At 43.1% G+C, this 19,180-nt stretch overlaps 2 protein-coding genes across 4 annotated transcripts in view; one reads left to right on the top strand and one right to left on the bottom strand.

Moving 5' to 3' along the window:
* Positions 1–3,090, bottom strand: part of LOC137377682 (ecto-NOX disulfide-thiol exchanger 2-like) — a 300,072-nt gene extending 296,982 nt beyond the window's left edge. For all 3 annotated transcript variants that reach the window (XM_068047599.1, XM_068047601.1, XM_068047600.1), the window contains exon 1: positions 2,948–3,090. The gene's annotated coding sequence lies outside the window, so the exon portion shown is untranslated. The remainder of the gene's footprint in view (positions 1–2,947) is intronic.
* Positions 3,091–3,161: 71 nt separating this feature from the next.
* The window catches only part of LOC137377684 (ATP-binding cassette sub-family C member 5-like), a 269,211-nt gene continuing 253,192 nt past the window's right edge, over positions 3,162–19,180 (top strand). Inside the window, exon 1 of the mRNA XM_068047603.1 lies at positions 3,162–3,402. The gene's annotated coding sequence lies outside the window, so the exon portion shown is untranslated. The remainder of the gene's footprint in view (positions 3,403–19,180) is intronic.

Below are 19,180 nucleotides of genomic sequence, written 5' to 3'. Positions count from 1 at the left end.
CTCCGTTCTCTCAGGTCTAACCCCGACATGGTCATCAAACCTGCAGACAAGGGTGGTGCTGTTGTTGTATGGCGTACCGACCTCTACCTTGCAGAAGCTCAACGCCAAATCACAGACACCTCTTCCTACCTCCCTCTGGACCATGACCCCACCACCGAACATCAGGCCACCGTCCAAAGGACTGTCACTGACCTCATCTCCTCTGGAGATCTTCCCCCTACAGCTTCCAACCTCATAGCCCCGCAACCCCAGACAGCCCGCTTCTACCTCCTTCCCAAAATCCAAAAACGGGACTGTCCCGGCAGACCCATTGTGTCAGCCTGCTCCTGCCCCACTGAACTTATTTCTTCCTATATTGACTCTATCTTTTCTCCGCTGGTCCAGTCTCTTCCCACCTACATCTATGACTCTTCTGACGCCCTACCTCATTTTGACAATTTCCAGTTTCCTGGATCCAACCGCCTCCTCTTCACTATGGACGTCCAATTGCTCTACACCTCCATCCCCCACCAGGATGGTTTGAGGGCTCTCCGCTTCTTCCTGGAACAGAGGCCCAACCAGTCCCCATCCACCACCACCCTCCTCCGCCTGGCTGAACTTGTTCTCACATTGAACAACTTCTCCTTCAACTCCACGCACTTCCTTCAAGTAAAAGGTGTCGCTATAGATACCCACATGGGTCCTAGTTATGCCTGTCTTTTTGTGGGATATGTCGAGCATTCTTTGTTCCAGTCCTACTCAGGCCCTGCTCCCTGTTTCCTGCTCCCGCCCCGAACTGGAAAACTTTATCAATTTTGCTTCCAATTTCCACCCTTCTCTCACCTTTACATGGTCCATCTCTGACACTTCCCTTCCCTTCCTCGACTTCTTAGTCTCCATCTCTGGGGATAGGTTGTCTACTAATATCCATTATAAGCCCACCAACTCACACAGCTACCTCGACTACACTTCTTCACACCCTACCTCCTGTAAGGACTCCATTCCATTCTCCCAGTTTCTCCGTCTCCGACGCATCTGCTCTGATGATGCTACCTTCCATGGCTGTGCTTCTGGTATGACCTCCTTTTTCCTCAACCGAGGATTCCCCCCCACTGTTGTTGACAGGGCCCTCAACCGTGTCCGGCCCATTTCCCGTACCTCTGCCCTCAACCCTTCCCCTCCCTCCCAGAACTGACAGGGTTCTCCTTGTCCTCACTTTCCACCCCATCAGCCTCCATATCCAAATGATCATCCTCCGCCATTTCCGCCACCTCCAGAGTGATGCCACTACCAAACGCATCTTCCCCTCCCTTCCCCTGTCAGCATTCCGAAGGGATTGTTCCCCTCCGCGACACCCTGGTCCACTCCTCCATTACCCCCACCACCTCGTCCTCGTCCCATGGCACCTTCCCCTGCAATCGCAGGAGGTCTAATACCTGCCCATTTACCTCCCCACTATCCCAGGGCCCAAACACTCCTTTCAGGTAAAGCAGCGATTTACTTGTACTTCTTCCAACGTAGTATACTGTATTCGCTGCTCACAATGTGGTTTCCTCTACATTGGGGAGACCAAGCGCAGACTGGGTGACCGCTTTGCGGAACACCTCCGCTCAATCCGCAAGCAGGACCCTGAGCTTCCGGTTGCTTGCCATTTCAACACTCCCCCCTGCTCTCATCTTTGTCCTGGGATTGCTGCAGTGTTCCAGTGAACATCAACACGGAACAACATCTCATCTACCGATTAGACAGACTACAGCCTGCCGGACTGAACATTGAGTTCAATAATTTCAGAGCATGACAGCCCCCCATTTTACTTTCATTTTTAGTTGTTTTTTCTTTTTTTACATTTTTTACAACCTTTTTTTGCATTTATTTCATTTCATCTTAGTTTGTTCAGTTTACTTACCCACTGTTTTTTTCATGTTTGCACTTGCTGCTGTTCAATATTCAGTCCGTTAACACCTTATCTGTACTAATGCTTTGTCTTTCAACACAGGGCGGCACAGTGGTTAGCACCGCAGCCTTACAGCTCCAGCGACCCGGGTTCAATTCTGGGTACTGCCTGTGTGGAGTTTGCAAGTTCTCCCTGTGTCTGCGTGGGTTTCCTCCGGGTGCTCCGGTTTCTTCCCACATGCCAAAGGCTTGCAAGTTGATAGGTAAACTGGCCATTATAAATTGCCCCTAGTATAGGTAGGTGGTAGGGAAATATAGGGACGGGTGGGGATGTGGTAGGAATATGGGATTAGTGTAGGATTAGTATAAATGGGTGGTTGATGGTCGGCTCAGACTCGGTGGGCCGAAGGGCCTGTTTCAGTGCTGTATCTCTAAACTAAACTAAACACCATTAACATATTGTTTGCCTTTGCTCCATGACCTTTTGGTCAGCTCTGTGGCCTTGTCCAATCTACACCTTCTCCTTTATTATCTCTTGCCCCACCCCCACCTCACTTGCTTATAACCTGTGACATTTCTAATATGTGTCGGTTCCGAAGAAGTCACTGACCCGAAACGTTAACTCTGCTTCTCTTTCCACAGATGCTGCCAGACCTGCTGAGTGGTTCCAGCATTTCTTCTTTTTATTTCAGATTTCCAGCATCCGCAGTATTTTGCTTTTACAATAACAACGATACGCTAATTCAGGAAGCAGGTGACCAGCCGGCTCCAGCTAGGCACAAACCAACACTCTCCGGCAGGAGGCGCTTGGTGTTGTAGCCAGGCACGATGTATGAACTCAAAACAATTAAATTCCAGCCAGTTATTTTCATGTTTTTTAAATAAAAGAGTAGCCACGGGGACGGGGATGTAAAATATGGGTCATTATTAAGAGCTATATATGCAACAGTCGAAAGTGGGAAGTTCGCCATTTGCTGCTTAAGGAAATAACGCATCTTATGTGAATGGATTGCAAGGAAATAAAGCACGTCCGTTGGCATCATTGCGATCACTGGTCAACTGTTAAGCCACTCACCGTTCGCCGATCACTGGCAGCCACTTCTCTGTCGATCTTACCGATGGTTCCTCGTTTCCATGCAGCTAAACAACAAGGCGCTGTGGAAACACAAGATGGGCCGCACTCCAACCTCTTGGTCATGTGACTGACCGGTGGGCGGAGGCTCCGAACGCAGGCGCAACAGCAGCAGCACCGGGGCGAACTGGGAAAGTGTCTGGTTGCTGTGGAGACGGTTAGAGTGGGAGGTGGGGCAGAAACTGTACCAGCCGCTTGGATGTTTTCAGTGGACGCAGAGCTTCAGCGAATGGTTCCTGTTTTATTAATCTTAATTATATTGATTTTATTCGTACTCAGTAACTTTTTCTTGTTGTACATGATTCCGGTGAATATATACAGCCGCTCGCCTCTGACTGTGCGAAGGGGGACGTGAAAAAGGAGGAAGTCGGATTTCACCTCGTTTTATTTCTTCTCAGGTGAGAACTAACCTTAAAGGGATTTGTTTTATAAACGTTTCTACGACTCCACAAGAGAGTTAAAACACTTGAATGCAGGGACTTAACTTTTTTTACGCTTCTTTCTGAGATTTGCATGTACCCCCGAGTTTGTGAAACGAAAATGGCACCTAATTTAACATCTCGACCTGTCACACAGATTCGTGATTTGTCCAGATTGGAGTGACTTTGCGTGAAGTCAGAACACATTACGATTTGAATTGGGGTTCCTTCCCGGTCGCATTGCAATGTTTAAAAAAAGTTAAATTTTATTCATTTCAGGGTGTTCATTTAAAATACCCTTGAATACTACGAACACCAGAACTAATAAGTACCGTTTATCCTACTTTTTTTAGATATCTGCGATAACCTTATGACAAGACTAACAACTAAAATATCGGGAAAAAATCCGTTTCGTGGGAGTTATGTAAAAACAAATGTTCAGTTGTAAAAACGATGTGTCAGAAACTCAATTGGTTGATGTAAAATGAAAAGGATTTGTGGATTTGAAGCGGGGATGACAATTTGAGCATGTTGATGCTAGTTATTTCGGTCTTTTAGTGTCAAATAATTAAACCAGATACTCCTGGAATGACGTTTCAGTTAACGACAAGAATGACAGTGATAATATTAGTTATTTAGAATGGGAGGGCTTTTCCAAGGTCAAATATGCATCAGCAAACGGAAGTATAGTCTTCAATTTCCTGAATGTGATTTCAGGTTCACGCTTAATGGAATATATGGAAAGTCTTACCTTTTTATATTAGAATAAAACTATTCAAAAAAGACACGCATGGTGCTGTTTTTGGACAACCTGTGTTGTCCGTACATTGACCGTTCAAGAAGAAAAAAGGTGCGTATGATGAATGCCAGGCTCATCATACAAGTGAGAATCAGGCTGAATATAGAAACTTCAGAGGGGAAATGAAAAAAGAAAAATCAGAGCAGCAAAGACGGAGTATGAATGGAGACTGGCAGCTAACATAAAAGGAAATCCAAAAGACTTCTTTAGGCATATTGTTGAGGCCAGGTGAGGAGGGATCTCAGGCCCCTTCTCTGCTTTGACTGCAACAGGGTTAATCCTTTTTTAACACAGTGGTTGAACTTACCACCTCAGTGAGCACCTGCTCCTGTTCCTCTAATGTGATTGGTTCTTTTGCAATCAGACAGGTTTTCTTGAGTTTAACCAATAAAGATGTAAGTTTATTACTCTTAATACTCTAACCCGGTTACAAATACTAATAATATGCTACACATTCACACAAGAGTCACACACACAAAAATAGATTTTACAGGGAAAACAGATTTGGTGGTTGGATTCAAGTTTGCATTGTATTCCTGAAGTCCTTGTTGGGTCACGTGCAGTCATGAGCTTGCTTTGCTCAGGGCTCCTGAAGGCAGAATAGGAGGTTGGTTCCCATTCCCTGGTTGCTGGCTGTGGTAGTCTGTCGGCTTGAGGGGGTTCCCAGTCGCAGCTGGATCTTCTCTTGATACTTGCTGGGCGGAGAGAGAGACCTGCTTCATTGATGGCTTTTCAGTTACTGTTCTCTGCAGTCTGTGTGACAAAGCTTACAGATTTATTTATTTATTTAGAGATACTGCACTGAAACAGTCCCTTCGGCCCACCAAGTCTGTGCCGACCCATTTATACTAATCCTATATTAATCCCATATTCCTACTACATCCCCACCATTCTCCTACCACCTACCTACACTAGGGGCAATTTGCAATGGCCAATTTACCTATCACCCGGAAGTCTTTGGCAGTGGGAGGAAACGTGAGCACCCGGCGGAAACCCACGCGATTACAGGGAGAACTTGCAAACTCCACAGGCAGTACCCAGAACTGAACCCGGGTCGCTGGAGCTGTGAGGCTGCGGTGCTAACCACTGCGCCACCCTTAATTCTCCAGAGCTGTGCAGGCAGTCGCATGACTCTATCAAGCCCCTTTGTTTGTTTAATGAGGTTTTTCTGGAATCTTCTGAGATTTGAGGTGCTACATGCTTCAAGATGTGCAGTCGCACTTTGTGGGGGGCGGGGGGGGGGGGGGGGGTGGTGGTTGGCTTTTTCTCAAAGTCAATGGGTTGTTACGACCAAGACTGGAGGAGTGCACTGTTAATTCAGTCCCACTTCTCCACAGGTCAGAGCATATCAATAAATTTTCACACTTATCGAAACAGTCAATTAGAACTCTATTTCTCCCCAGAATCAAGAACACCAACCAGATTTCTTTAATCAACAGGAGGTGACTTACTCGCCACAGGATTCCTAGCTTCTGACCTGCTCTTGTCACCATGGTAGTTATATGGCTACTCCAGTTCAGTTTCTGGTCAATGGAAACCCCCAGGATGTTGATAGTGGGAGATTCAGCAATCGTAATGCCATTGAATGTCAAGGGGAGATGGTTAAATTCTCTCTTGTTTGAAATAGTCATTGTCTGGCACTTGTGTGCCAAATTCGAATAATTGGATGCCACTCAAAGTCTTTCCAGTCGAGATTGATTATCAGTTTGTGATGGGTAGGCAGTTCAAAGAACTTCAACTGGAGAAGACTTCACATAGGTCTTCCATCAGGGGTCTAGCAACAGGTGTCAGTTCTCTAGTCCTTTTTAAAGATGCAAGGTTTCTGTAAATTCAGGATTTCTTCAAAAATGCAGGGGGCAACAGTACCACTTATACAAGCTTTTGCTTTTCAAGAGCAAGGATTCTTTACAGAGAGGTAATACTTGTCTGATTCTTCTGATGAAGTCCAAAATCAAATTCCAGTTGCCTGCTTCTGTCCAAACCTACTGGCTTTTAAAGTTCAAAAATGAAACGAAAACCTTCCAGAAACAAGTCACATGCCAAGTCATAAATTCTCTCTTGTCACAACAGAGGGTAGCTCTGAAGTCAAACACCCCTGTTGCTTTCCTTGAAATTACCTGCTTTCCAGTCCTTGTTTACCAGTTCAAAATAAGTTCAGCTATCTCCAGATAGCTTTTTTAAGTTTTTAAAAATATAAAATCCCAGGTTTTAATACAAAAATGGAAATCCTCGTAACAGGATGCAGATGGCACTGACGACCATGTTGATAAGGCCATTCTGGACAATTAAATCACTGAGTCAACCATTGTTCTGGCTAGGCTGGTTGAGACTTTTCGGCTCCAGTTTTAATCTTCTGGTGTTTCAAATGTAAATTGCAGTGACCACCTTGGCTGCCAGTTTTTTTTTTAAAGTTACTTTAAGATTTTTTCATTAAAAGTCAAATGCAAGGTTCCAACCAATGAAATTAATATTTCCCCTTCGGTATATAAGGTTTTCAAGACACCTCCGTACCACGCAGAATGAAATGTGACGATGGGAGCATTTGATTAAAGGAGTGGGAAAGGGGGAAAAAAGGAAACATTCATTTTTCATTCACTCTCAAATTCATCCATGAATCTTAGAATGGTTGCAGCTGTTTTTCTCTGCAACAGCAATGCTGATTTCATTCTCTTTTCTCTTGGAGTCTGTCTGGGATGGTTATGTGTTGTCAAATGGGTTTAAAGTTTCTTTAGTGTCAATTTGTAATAACCTGGGGATGGGCATCTCAATAAACAGGTGGTTGCTGGTGAAACTTGGGGTCTGCAGCTTTCCATTATTGTTTGAGGCAAGTTCTCCTTTATGTACAAGCTTTAACCGCTCAACTGCTGTTTCTGCAACATGTGGCTTTAACCATTCCCTAACTATCTGCCAGACCTGTGCTTGTCTGTCTCCTTTTGTTTTTGGCAGGTGTCCCATACAATCCACCAGCAGTCTGCTGAGGGGTTCCCCAAAAGCCGGTATGGGAATGAGGGGTCTAGGTTTTACTGCAGGTTGGGACTTCCCCACAACCTGGCACGTGTGGCAAGTTTTACAGAACTCCATCACATCTTTATGGAGTTTTGGCCAGTCAAAATGCTATCTTCTGCGGGCTTTGGCTTTTCATACACTGACATGTCCAGCCATTGTAAGCTCATGGGCCATTCTTAATGTTTCTCTACGGTACTTCGGCAGCACCACTATCTGAATCACTGTCCACTCTTTGTCTGCAGGTCTGTGAGGTGGTCTCTATTTCCTCATCACCTCATTCTTCAAATAGTAGCACTCAGGGACTCCCTCTGCTTCAGTTTTAGTTTGGGCAGTCTGTGCTAACTTCTGTAATGCTGGGTTGACTTGTTGAGCTTCAACTAGGGAAGATTGGTTTAACCCATTCCTTGGGTCCTCTAACTCTCCAAAGAAAGTTTTAGATAACCAGACAGCATGATCACCTGTCTGCAGTGCTAATTCAGCCTCCTTTGAGGGAGCTGGTTTGGCCAAGGTCCGAGTCACCACACAATCGGGAAATGCTGGGGACTACTTCCTGCAACTGCCCCATCTCTCTGACCTTTTTCGGTCTCTCTACATTACTGGGGAAGCTACCACCTTTGCAGCAGCCTGATCATTACCTAGGAGCAGGTCGACCCTGTCCACTGGCAAACTAGGGACAATCCCCACGGTCACCAGTCCCAAAACTAAGTCACACTGCAAGTGCACCCGATATAAAGGTACGGGTATATCCTGCCCTCCAATATTATTCACTAACACTCTCGCATCCACTGCAACCTCTGGGGGAAAGGTCATGCCTTTTTCCAGCACAAAGGATCTGTTGGCCCCTGTATCCCTGACTATGACGATGGGCTTGCTTGCCTCACTCAAGGGGTATGGGGTTACTTTCCCTTGGGAATCAAAATCCTGATAACCTTCAGGACTCTTGTTACATTTTCCCACACTCACAGCAGTATGTTTCCTCGGTTTTACTGCTATTGCAGTTAAAGCCATAGCCTGCTCTGCTGTGCTTTCCATCAGGGTCCCTTCTTCTGCACTGGTTTGGTGTGCCCTGATTAATCCTACAGGTTTTCCCCATAATTTCCAGCAGTCAGCTCGGAGGTGACCTGCCTTGTTACAATGGAAGCACACAGGTTTTCGGGTCTTGCTCCTGCTCTCAGCACCATCTTTTTTGGCTTGAGGGCTCCCTGTGTGTCCAGCCTTCCTGTCTCACCCAGGTTTGTTTGGACTCCTATCACCCTCCCACCTTTTGTCCTTTTTGGGGTTGTGGGGGTGACTAGGGAAGGATTTCCCTTGGGGTATGGACTTGTACATGAGAGCAAATTTATCAGCCAGCACTGTGGCCTGCCTGGCTCTTTGAACCTTTTGTTCCTCTACATGGGTTTTAATAGAAAGGGGAAGTGAGTTTTTAAATTCTTCGAGGAGAATCACCTCTCTGAAGTTTTCATTTGTGAGCTGTACTTTAAGGGCCCTTAGCCACTAAGGTCAAAAACCAGCTGCTTACTTCTTTCAAACTCAAGGTAAGTTTGATCAGGCTGCTTCCGGAGGGTTCGGAATTTCTGGCGGTATGCTTCTGGTATAGCTCATATGCCCCGTTTTAGGTTAAGTGTAGGATGGGTTTCATTGACCTTTTAGCTTTGAAGATTTGTCCTTTGTCTTTGTCAGATAGTTATTTTGGGCCATTGTTCACTTTTTAAAAATAAAGGTTCATTTTTTTAAACACAGTCCGTTTTTCATAACTCTTCAGAGTTAGTCGATAATTGTTGTTTCATCACACTTCTGATGTGCCAGACACGTTGCTTTTCCCTGCAACATGCACAATTTTAAAACTAAATGGCTGTACTATAAAACTCCACAAAACAGCCAGCGATTCTTAATGAACTTTTCCAGAAACACAAGTGGGCTGTGGTGCTTACATATACCTCAACTTTGTCGCAGAACCAGTACAAGACTTAAAGCCTCTTTCTTGATGGTCAAGAAATTTTTGGATGCTTATTAAGCTTCCTAGAGGAGTAGCTAACAGACCATTCCATAGCAGCAGCAGCATCTCGGAGCAGTAAGGCTCCTATCCCTGTATCACTGGCATTGATAGTCACTTTGAATGGCTTTTTAAAATCTAGGGATGCAAGAACTGGTTCTTTTATTACAAGGGCCTTTAACTTCTCAAATAATGTTTGGCATGACTCTGACCACTCGAACTTCACATTCTTTTTTTGAACAGGTTCATCAATGGGGTGACTACTATGCTGAAATTAGGGACATATTTCCTGTAGGACCCACACATACCCAGAAACTTTAACAATTCTTTCTTTGTCTTGGGTACAGGAAAATCTATTATTGCCCGAACCTTGACCTCTCTTAGTAATACTTGACCCACAATATGTCTTAAATAAGTGACTTGGCCTTGGCAAACTCGCTCTTTGCCAGGTTTATGACAAGGATAGCTTTGGCCAACCTGTCAAATAGAGTTCCTAAATATTGGACATGATCACTCCACGTGTCGCTGTACACCAAAAGGTCATCGTACACAGCACGATTATTCAACTCGGCAGTCACTCGATTGGTTAATCTTTGAAATGTAGCTGATGCATTTTTCATATCTAATAGCATGACTATACATTGGAACAGACCTAGTGGTGTCACAAAAGCAGATATTTCTTTAGCTTGGTCAGACAAGGGGACTAGCCAATATCCATTAAGCAACTAAGCAGTTCCGAAGAAGGGTCACTGACCCGAAACGTTAACTCTGCTTCTCTTTCCACAGATGCTGCCAGACCTGCTGAGTGAATCCAGCATTTCTTGTTTTTGATCCATTAAGCAAATCATTCTTTCGAAGAAAGGCTGAGTTCCCCATCCTATCAAAACAATCCTCAAGCCTTTGGATCGGATATGAGTCCATCTTAGTTACCGCATTAACCATAAGGTAATTTATACAGAATCTTTGAGAACCATCTGGTTTTAGTACCAAAATAACAGGAGAACTCCAACTACTTTGACTGGGTTCAATTATATCATTAACATGTACTGAACCTCCTACTTGATCTTAACTAATTTACTGGAATTGAGTCTGTAGGGGTTTTACTCAATTGGTTTCACTTCCCCCTATATCAATCTCGTGAATTGCCAGCAAAGTATGACCTGGCTTATCTGCCCCATACGGTCTTATATTCCCTCAATAGGTCAACAATGTCTTTCCTCTGTTCTCAGGTCAGTGTTGTAGCACCTCATCTAGACCCTCTAATGCCCGTGTTTGCCAACTTCACCGCAGGAGGCTCAGTCTGAGAATGCTCAGTCTCAGACTCATCCTCTGGTTTATCAGGTGCACCAGTATCACCATCTACATTCTGTGTTGCACCTGCACAATCCACAAGGGCTTTACTAAACAGTATGTCAAATGCAGGTATCAGTATTAGCAGGACTGGATTAATCGAAGGCTGTGGCTTCCCAATCATCTGATATGTGTGGCATGTCTTACAGAAGTGGCCCACATCCCTGTGCAGCTTTGACCAATAAAAATGCATCATTATCCTAGCCTGTGTCTTCCAAATACCCAACTGACCTGAAACTGGAATCTCATGAGCAATTCTCAGAATTTCACTGCGGTAGCAAGGAGGGACAACAATTTGATGAATTGCAGCCCAATCCTCATCAGTGGGCATCTGGAGAGGTCTCCACTGCTAATTAAAATGTCATTCTTGACAGAATAAGACTCGAGGACCTTTTCAGCTTCTGCCACAGAGCACGCCGTCTGAGACAAGCTTCTTATGTCAACATCTGCATGTTGTGCCTCAGTCAAAGAAGATCTGCTAAACAATTCACCGTTGTTAGCCTTGGCGCCTTTACCACCAACATCTCCCTCCAAATCCTTGAAAAAGGTTTCAGCCAACCAAACACCTGAATTGTCCTCCACAACAACTGAATATTTCTTATTTTGTTTAACCCTATGAGCCTGAATCTTGTCAAAACACAATCCAGGAATATTCCAGGAAATATTTCCTACAAAACCTCAGTTTCAGCAACCTCAGCTGGCTTTTCCAAAACTACTGGAGACGCCACTATCTTATCCCCAGCCAAGTCATTTCCGAGCAGAAAATCTACACCTTCAATAGGCAAACTAGGAACAATACTAATAGTAACAGGACCAGTGACCAAGTCACATTTTCAATCAATCCTATATAAGGGAATGGAGAAATTAGTTCTGTCTATCCCTTGGATTACAACCTTCGCATTCAGCAAACTACCAGGGAAAAAGTTCATGTCCGCTGCAAAAGTCAGTAACTGTGCTGCCCCTGTATCTCTAAGAATAATAACTGGCTTGCCTGCCTCACCAGACAACTGTGGGGTACTTCACCCTCAAACAGAAAACTTCTACAGTTTTCTGAAAGCCGATTCACTCTATCACTGAACGTGAGAGAAACCAGCTGCTTATTGTGATCATTACACGCTTGGACACTATTTCCTGGGGAGGGATATCATTTGACTGTACAAATGCGACAGGCTTATTTTTCCACTTCCAACACTCTGCCTTCACATGTCCTTTCCGATGACAGAAATAGTACATTGGTCCCCTCGAACTAAACTTTTCCTCCTGACTTTCTTTTTTACTAACCTGAAGTGCATCTGTCTCTTTACCTTTGTCATCTTTGTCAATGGACCCAGATCTCTCTCCATTATCAACCTTCCTATATCTCCAATTTCTCTGAAAGTTTCCAAACTGCTTTTGTGGGTCAATTTGTAATCATCTGCCATTACTGTGGCATCCCTTATTTTACCAACTTTATGTTCTTCTAGAGTCAGAGATACAGCATCAAAACAGGCCCCTCAGCCCACCGAGTCCACGCCAACCATCAACCACCCATTTATACTAATCCTACACGAATCCCATTTTTCCCTCACATCCCCACCTTTCCTCAATTCTCCTACCTACACGAGGGGCAATTTTCTTTTTACAATGGCCAATTTACCTATCAACCCGCAAGTCTTTGGCATGTGGGAGGAAACCCATGCGGTCACAGGGAGAATTTGCAAACTCCGCACAGGCAGTACCCAGAACCAAACCCGGGTCACTGGAGCTGTGAGGCTGCGGTGCTAAGCACTGTGCCGCCCACAGGTGGGAGCTTATTCCTGAAGGGACACTATTCTTGAATTCTTCCATCAGAATTACTTCCCTAAGGCTCCAAAATCTTGTACCATCTTCATTGATCTATACTACCTATCAAACACCACTTGCTTCTCTCTAGCAAATTCCATTTCTATCTGGCCCTTTTCTTTAAAATTCCTATATTTCTGTCTTTAGGCCTTTGGTACCAACTCATAGGCATTGAGAACAACTGTCTTTACTCTGTCATAATCTCTTGAGTGTTCATCTGAAAGAAATGAGTACACCTCCAAAGCTTTCCTTACAAAAACACTGGCCAAGATGATTTAGGCCACTGCAGATTCATGTCAATTTTCTCAAATTACACTAAGTACATTTCTTCACTAAATTTAGGAACTAAGCGTATCATCTTTTGCCAAATCAAAACTACAAGCAGTTTCATCTGGGTTTTCCTCAATTTTCACTCCTGATACACGCCCACTGGCTTTGAGCCTTTCCATTTTCATTTTGTGGTCTAATGCCAATTTTTGCCTTATTCTCTTTCTTTTCTCTATCCAATTTTATCCCCTCTACTTCAAATTGAAGTTTTCTCATTTCAAATTGTCTTTGTCTTTCTCTTTTCTTCCTTTTCTAATCTCAGCTTCTCTAACTCAATTTTGGCTAGTTCCACTTGAACACTTGCAGACACATCCTCTTTTTTCACCAGCTTCAGACAAGGAACCAATTCTTGGATTATTCGCTGTCCTAGCACCTGGGCTTACACTAACCCTGACGTGTGCTGATATTGCGACCAAATCAACCTTTCTCAACTGCTGCAATATAATGAGAGTCAAATCTCTCTTAACAACTTTTTGTACATTGATCAGACTCATGTTGATTTCCCAATGAACACAGCCAAAGTAAATGTGAAATCTTGTTTGCTTAAACTCTGGAAAATTCCAATGATCCCGTTTTACAACCTAATCGTGAATAATCCAATCCTGGATGAGCCCCCAATTTTGTTATGACCCCGTGGAGACCACCAACAAAGCAAAAGAATCGAATCCACCGACTGACCCCAATTTAGGAAACCAAAACAAATGGACAAGATTTCACTTTTATAAATTTTACTTTAATACTCAAACCAAAACCAACATGGATTAAACACGAAGCAACAGACAGATCATGGTCAATATATATGTTACAAGTTACACCTGAACTATTAGATACAGCAGTGATGGGTCTCATGGTTTCACTGGGCTGTCCACACAGCATATATGGCACCAACTCTGAAGTTCCTCAGGTAGATTTTCAGTTCCTTTCTTCCTACAGCAGTTCCCTCTCCATCCATACTCCATGATTGCAGTCTTCATCATAAGGTGCCTTTCTCCAAAACTTCTTCAGCTCTGCTCATGATAGTCTTGAATGTGTGGATTTACTAGTCTTCCCTTTATCTGAGTCCTTCAGTGACAAACTGTATACTGTATGGCCAGGTCTGGTTAGTGGGCTACTTTAAGTAACTGAAATAGTTCCTGGATTCAGTCTTCACTTTCTTCTGCTTTCCGGTGCTCCACTCCTGCCTGATCTGCCTCATCTGCTTGATCTGGGGAGGACTCTGTCTCCTTTTATCTGGTTCTAACCAGTGTCGTTTCCCGGGAGAGCTGAAGATGTTTTTCCAGCTATTGTTTCAGTTTTGGTTTCCGTTTCAATTCTAGTTTCCCCTCAATTAGGGTATATATTAAAAAAAAAAGCTTTGCATCCACTGATTCCATCAGAAGAGTGCATGACTAAATGACTACTTTGCATTTGACTTTACCAAAGAAGAATATGCTTCCAAAATCATAATTAAGGATGAGGTCGTTGAGACACTGGATTGGTTAAAAGTTGATAAAGAGGAGGTATTAGAAAGGCTGCCTGTCCTTTAAGTTGATAAGTCACCAGGGCTGGGTCAGATGCATCTGAAGATACTGAGGGAAGTAACGGTGGAAATTGTGGAGGCATTGACCATAATCTTCCCATCCTCCTTAGATACAGGGATGATGCCAGAGGACTGGAGAAATGTTACACCCTTGTTCAAAAAAGTGTGTAAGGATAAAGTAAAGGATACAATTCTAAAGTAGGTGCAGGAGCATAGGGACCTGGGGGTATATGTGCATAAATCATTGAAGATGGCGGCAAGGCAGGTTGAAAAAGTGTGAATAAGGCATACAGGATCCTGGGCATTATTAATCGGGGCGTAGAGTACAAAAACAAGGCGGTTAAAACACTGGTTCAGCCTCAACTAGAGTATTGTGTTCAGTTCTGGGCACCACACTTTAAGAAGGATGTGAAGACATTAGAGAGGATGCAGAAAAGATTTACAATAATGGTTCCGGGGGTGAAGGACTTCAGTTACGAGGATAGATTAGAAAAGAGAAGGCTGAGAGGAGATTTGATAGAGTTGTTCAAAATCTGAGGGGTCTGCTAGAAGGGTCGAGAACCAGAGGACACCAATTTAAGGTGAATGGCACAAGAATCAAATGCGACATGACGAAAATCTTTTTTAAGCAACGAGTGGTTAGGATCTGGAATGCACTGCCTGAGAGTGTTGTGCAGGCAGATTCAATCATGGTTTTCAAAAGGGATTTGCATAATTATCTGAAGAGGAAAAAAAATTGCAGGGCTACAGGGAAAAGGTGGGTGAGTGGGACTAGCTGAGTTGTTCTTGCAAAGAGGCAACACAGACACAATGGGCCAAATGGCCTTCTCTGTGCTGTAACCATTCTATGATTACCAACCCAATCTTTATACAAGTAATGAAAACCATCCCCTTGGCACTCTACTGATTAATTGCTGTGGCAGTGTTGCAGTTTGCTTTGCCCATCATTAATTCATTTCCCAGAATATCAGAGAAAGATTCAGAGATTTGTAGATCAGTATACTATTTCATAAAATTTTAAAGTAAACAAATTATTAGATCATGGAAATAGGGTTTTGTCAATCCAAAATCAGATTGTTGAAAAAGAAGTGTTGTGATTGAGATGCTATTTTTGTTTTGCTGCTAATTAAGAATTATTAAAATTAATGCCCTGGATTTTGTGGTTAGCAGTGAGCACTGTTGCTTCGCCACTGACCTTGAAAACAGCTGCCCACAAAGGTCTAACAATCCTTGTGGCATTTCCCAGCAACAGTTTGTTTCTGGCACCAGGTCAAGGGGATATTCAGGCGCCCCTTAATAGTGATGTCATCAAGCAGGGTAAGCAGCCAATTACAATCTCACTGACAGCAAACCAGGAAGTATAGACCACTGAATCCTTTCACACTTTAAATTTTAATAGATAGCAAAATGAATGATTGGGATATACATGTGGATTTAACTGGAAGTCATAGATTCAAAATCATTGGCAAAAGATCTAGAGGGAAATTGAGGAGAAATCTTTTCATTCAGAATTGTCAGGATGTAGAATACTCCACCTGAATAGGTGGTGGAAGCTGATGCCATAAATAATTTTAAAAGGGAGTTGTACAGATACTTGAGGATGAGAAATTTACAGGGTTATGGACAAAAAGCAGGACTTAGCAGACTGCTCTTTCAAAGAGCCAGCACAAGCATCACAAGCTGAATGGCCTCCTGTGTTGTAAGTTTCTATGCAATAATATCCCATTGTGCAAGGATTTTTTAAAACCCATTTAAATGGGCCTCTATGCAAATGAATCAAAATGGTTAAAAGTAGCCTCAATCTCACATCATGGAGTGCATCATGCGAGGTGGACCACATTCCAAAATGATCTTCAACCTGAACCATTTGGGAGAGGGAATAAGAAAATAGGGTGCACCTCAGTTGTCTCCATATAGTCCAATAGTCAGATACCCCTGTACTAAAAAGGTCCTATTCTGTATTTAGGCTTATACTTTCTTTGAGTCAAAAAGAAAAATATCAAGAAAGAATTTATATTTATAGTGGCTTTTATATCTTCAGGACATTTCAAAATGTTTCATAGCAAACTAGTTGACTTTTTCGAAGTTATCGAGGCAAATGTGACAGTCAATCTGTGCACACAGAAAAGTAGGTCTCAGCATAGCAAATAAGTAACTAATCAGCTTTGCTGATATTGGTTGAAAGATCAATCTTGACCAGGATACTGTGAAAACTCCCTGCTCCTCTGGAAAAAATGTCATGGATCTTTTACATCCACTTGAACAGTCAGCTAGAATCTCAGTTTAACATCTCATTTTGCATGGTAATAACAGCCGTCTAACATTCTTTATATTTTTATTTCCATTTCTTTCCTATCCTCCATTCTTAACGTGTTGATTTCTCACTGATTCCTGTCAAACAGTCACCCATTCAGTATACAGTTACCTTTCAGTAGTTGTGCAAGTAGTTATTATTTATGTGAGCCCTGATAGTGAATGCCACTAAGCTATTTTAATGCATGAGCGTTGAACCCGTCAAATCCTGTCCTCATCCATGCCCGTAAACGTGCACTTCCAGAAACGCTCACTGGATAGTGATCAGCAATGTGAAGTCTGGGTCAGTTTTTGCCAAGATAGTGAGGGCAGGTAGCGGTATGGAGGGCAATAGTAGACTTTCTACTGCTACTCCAGCTGAGATAATTTAACTGTACCAACTGGGATCAAACCTAGGACATTACCAGTCAGTATGACTCAGCTACTTAATTATTTTAAATTATATTCCACGTAAGGTCGACCCTCACTGTTTGATATATATTTTATCATTATTTTTTTTTAAATATTTTATTCCCCTTTCCTTTACCTGCCTGACCTGATGCATACAGCTGAGGGGGTGAACACATAGCTGGTTCCCAGGTTGTTGCCACTACTACTTGTAGCTAACTGCCAGGAGGCACCAGAGACCATCCAGATGCCATGGTGTCTTCTGAGTTTCTCTCATTGCAAGTTTAGGGAATCGTCGCTTGACAGGACTCCGATCAAAGATGGAGGAGAATGGGTCTTGGGCTATATCTGTCCTGCTCCATGGCACTGTCAGAGATCTCATGATCAGCACAAAATAGCAGATAACATACATCATGCTCCCTTGTTAATTGATCTAAACTGCAATACCTGCCTTCTCACCATTTCCCATTTTCTCTTAAAAATATATTGCATCTTCTCAAGATCCATTCATTCTATTTGCTACAATCGTTTACCCTCATAATGTGAAGAATTTAAAACGGATGGGCAGACATTGTAAAAACACAATTTTTCTTTCAAGGTTGTGCATGCAGTTTTATCATTCTCCCCAATTATAGATCCTTTGCTTCAGTGTTGCCATATGAGAATATACTGTTATTTCTTGAGTGGTCAAGAAGGCATACGGCATGCTTTCCTTCATCGGATGGGGTATTGAGTACAAGAGTTGGCAGGTCATGTTATAGTTGTATAAGACTTTGGTTCGGCCACATTTGGAATACTGCGTGCAGTTCTGGTCGCTACATTACCAAAAGGATGTGGATGCTTTGGAGAGGGTGCAGAGGAGGTTCACCAGGATGTTGCCTGGTATGGAGGGCACTAGCTATGAAGAGAGGTTGAGTAGATTAGGATTATTTTCATTAGAAAGACGGAGGTTGAGGGGGGACCTGATTGAGGTGTACAAAATCATGAGAGGTATAGACAGGGTGGATAGCAAGAAGCTTTTTCCCAGAGTGGGGGATTCAATTACGAGGGGTCACGAGTTCAAAGTGAGAGGGGAAAAGTTTAGGGGGGATATGCGTGGAAAGTTCTTTACGCAGAGGGTGGTGGGTGCCTGAAATGCGTTGCCAGCGGAGGTGGTAGACGCGGGCACGATAGCGTCTTTTAAGATGTATCTAGACAGATACATGAATGGGCAGGAAGCAAAGAGATACAGACCCTTAGAAAATAGGCGACATGTTTAGCTAGAGGATCTGGATCGGCGCAGGCTTGGAGGGCCGAAGGGCCTGTTCCTGTGCTGTAATTTTCTTTGTTCTTTGTTCTTCAGGTTTTATTGTTTTTGCTTGCAGTACCCTTAGCAATTCCTGCAGGATTGCTGCAAAATTAGTCAAATCTGTTGCTCTTCAGCAATAGCTGGGGGAATATAGGAAGACTGGTACTCACCCTAGACCATGATTTTTTTCCCCCTGCGTTTTAGGAATATCCTAGGAGTGGTAATATTAATCAACAGAGTTGAATATGTTACCTCAGAACATTGTCAGTAATCAAGAGCATATGACAAGATTATGTAGATTTGCCGATTTTTCTAACAGAAAGTGGGAAAGAGTGTACAAAAAGTAGTTACCAGCAGTGAGATACAGAGACAATGAAAGCAGTGTAGAAGATACATACAGAGAGACAAATAAAAAGACAGAGGCAGCAAGAATAGAAAACAACAGAAATACCATTAGGGAGGGAGACAGACGAAGAGAGTAACAAAAATTTTCCTTTTCCTTTCACCAATGAAGAAATGCTATAAAATCCGATCACTTTATTTAATAGCAATGTAGAGGATTACCTTGATATCCATCAGGATCTTGAGATAACAATATCAACAATTTAATATTTCAGGGATATTATGAATATCAAATAGGCCTTGTATGCCTGGGCCATTTTCTGTTCCTCTCCATTCCCACCATTCCATTGGTCCCTCTCTTTGTCTTTCAGTATGTCAAAGTAGCATATGTCACTCCGTATTCAACGCTCTAACAAGGCTTTTCAGATCTTCCCTGATTCCTTAGTGGATCAATGAATAGGGCTGGTGTGATACTGTGTCAACACAGTTCAAGATTTGATCCTCAATCTGTGCTCAGTTTACTTATTTCAGTGGGTAGAGATAGTCACAATGGTCAAATTTGAGGCTCACAACTGATGAATGCCACTTAGATCATGTTTCAGGGGATGAATA

This window comes from Heterodontus francisci, chromosome 15 (assembly GCF_036365525.1).
Source record: "Heterodontus francisci isolate sHetFra1 chromosome 15, sHetFra1.hap1, whole genome shotgun sequence".
Lineage (NCBI taxonomy): Eukaryota > Metazoa > Chordata > Chondrichthyes > Heterodontiformes > Heterodontidae > Heterodontus > Heterodontus francisci.
Note: the sequence above shows the minus strand (reverse complement) of the source record. Positions and strands in the feature narration are given on the sequence as shown.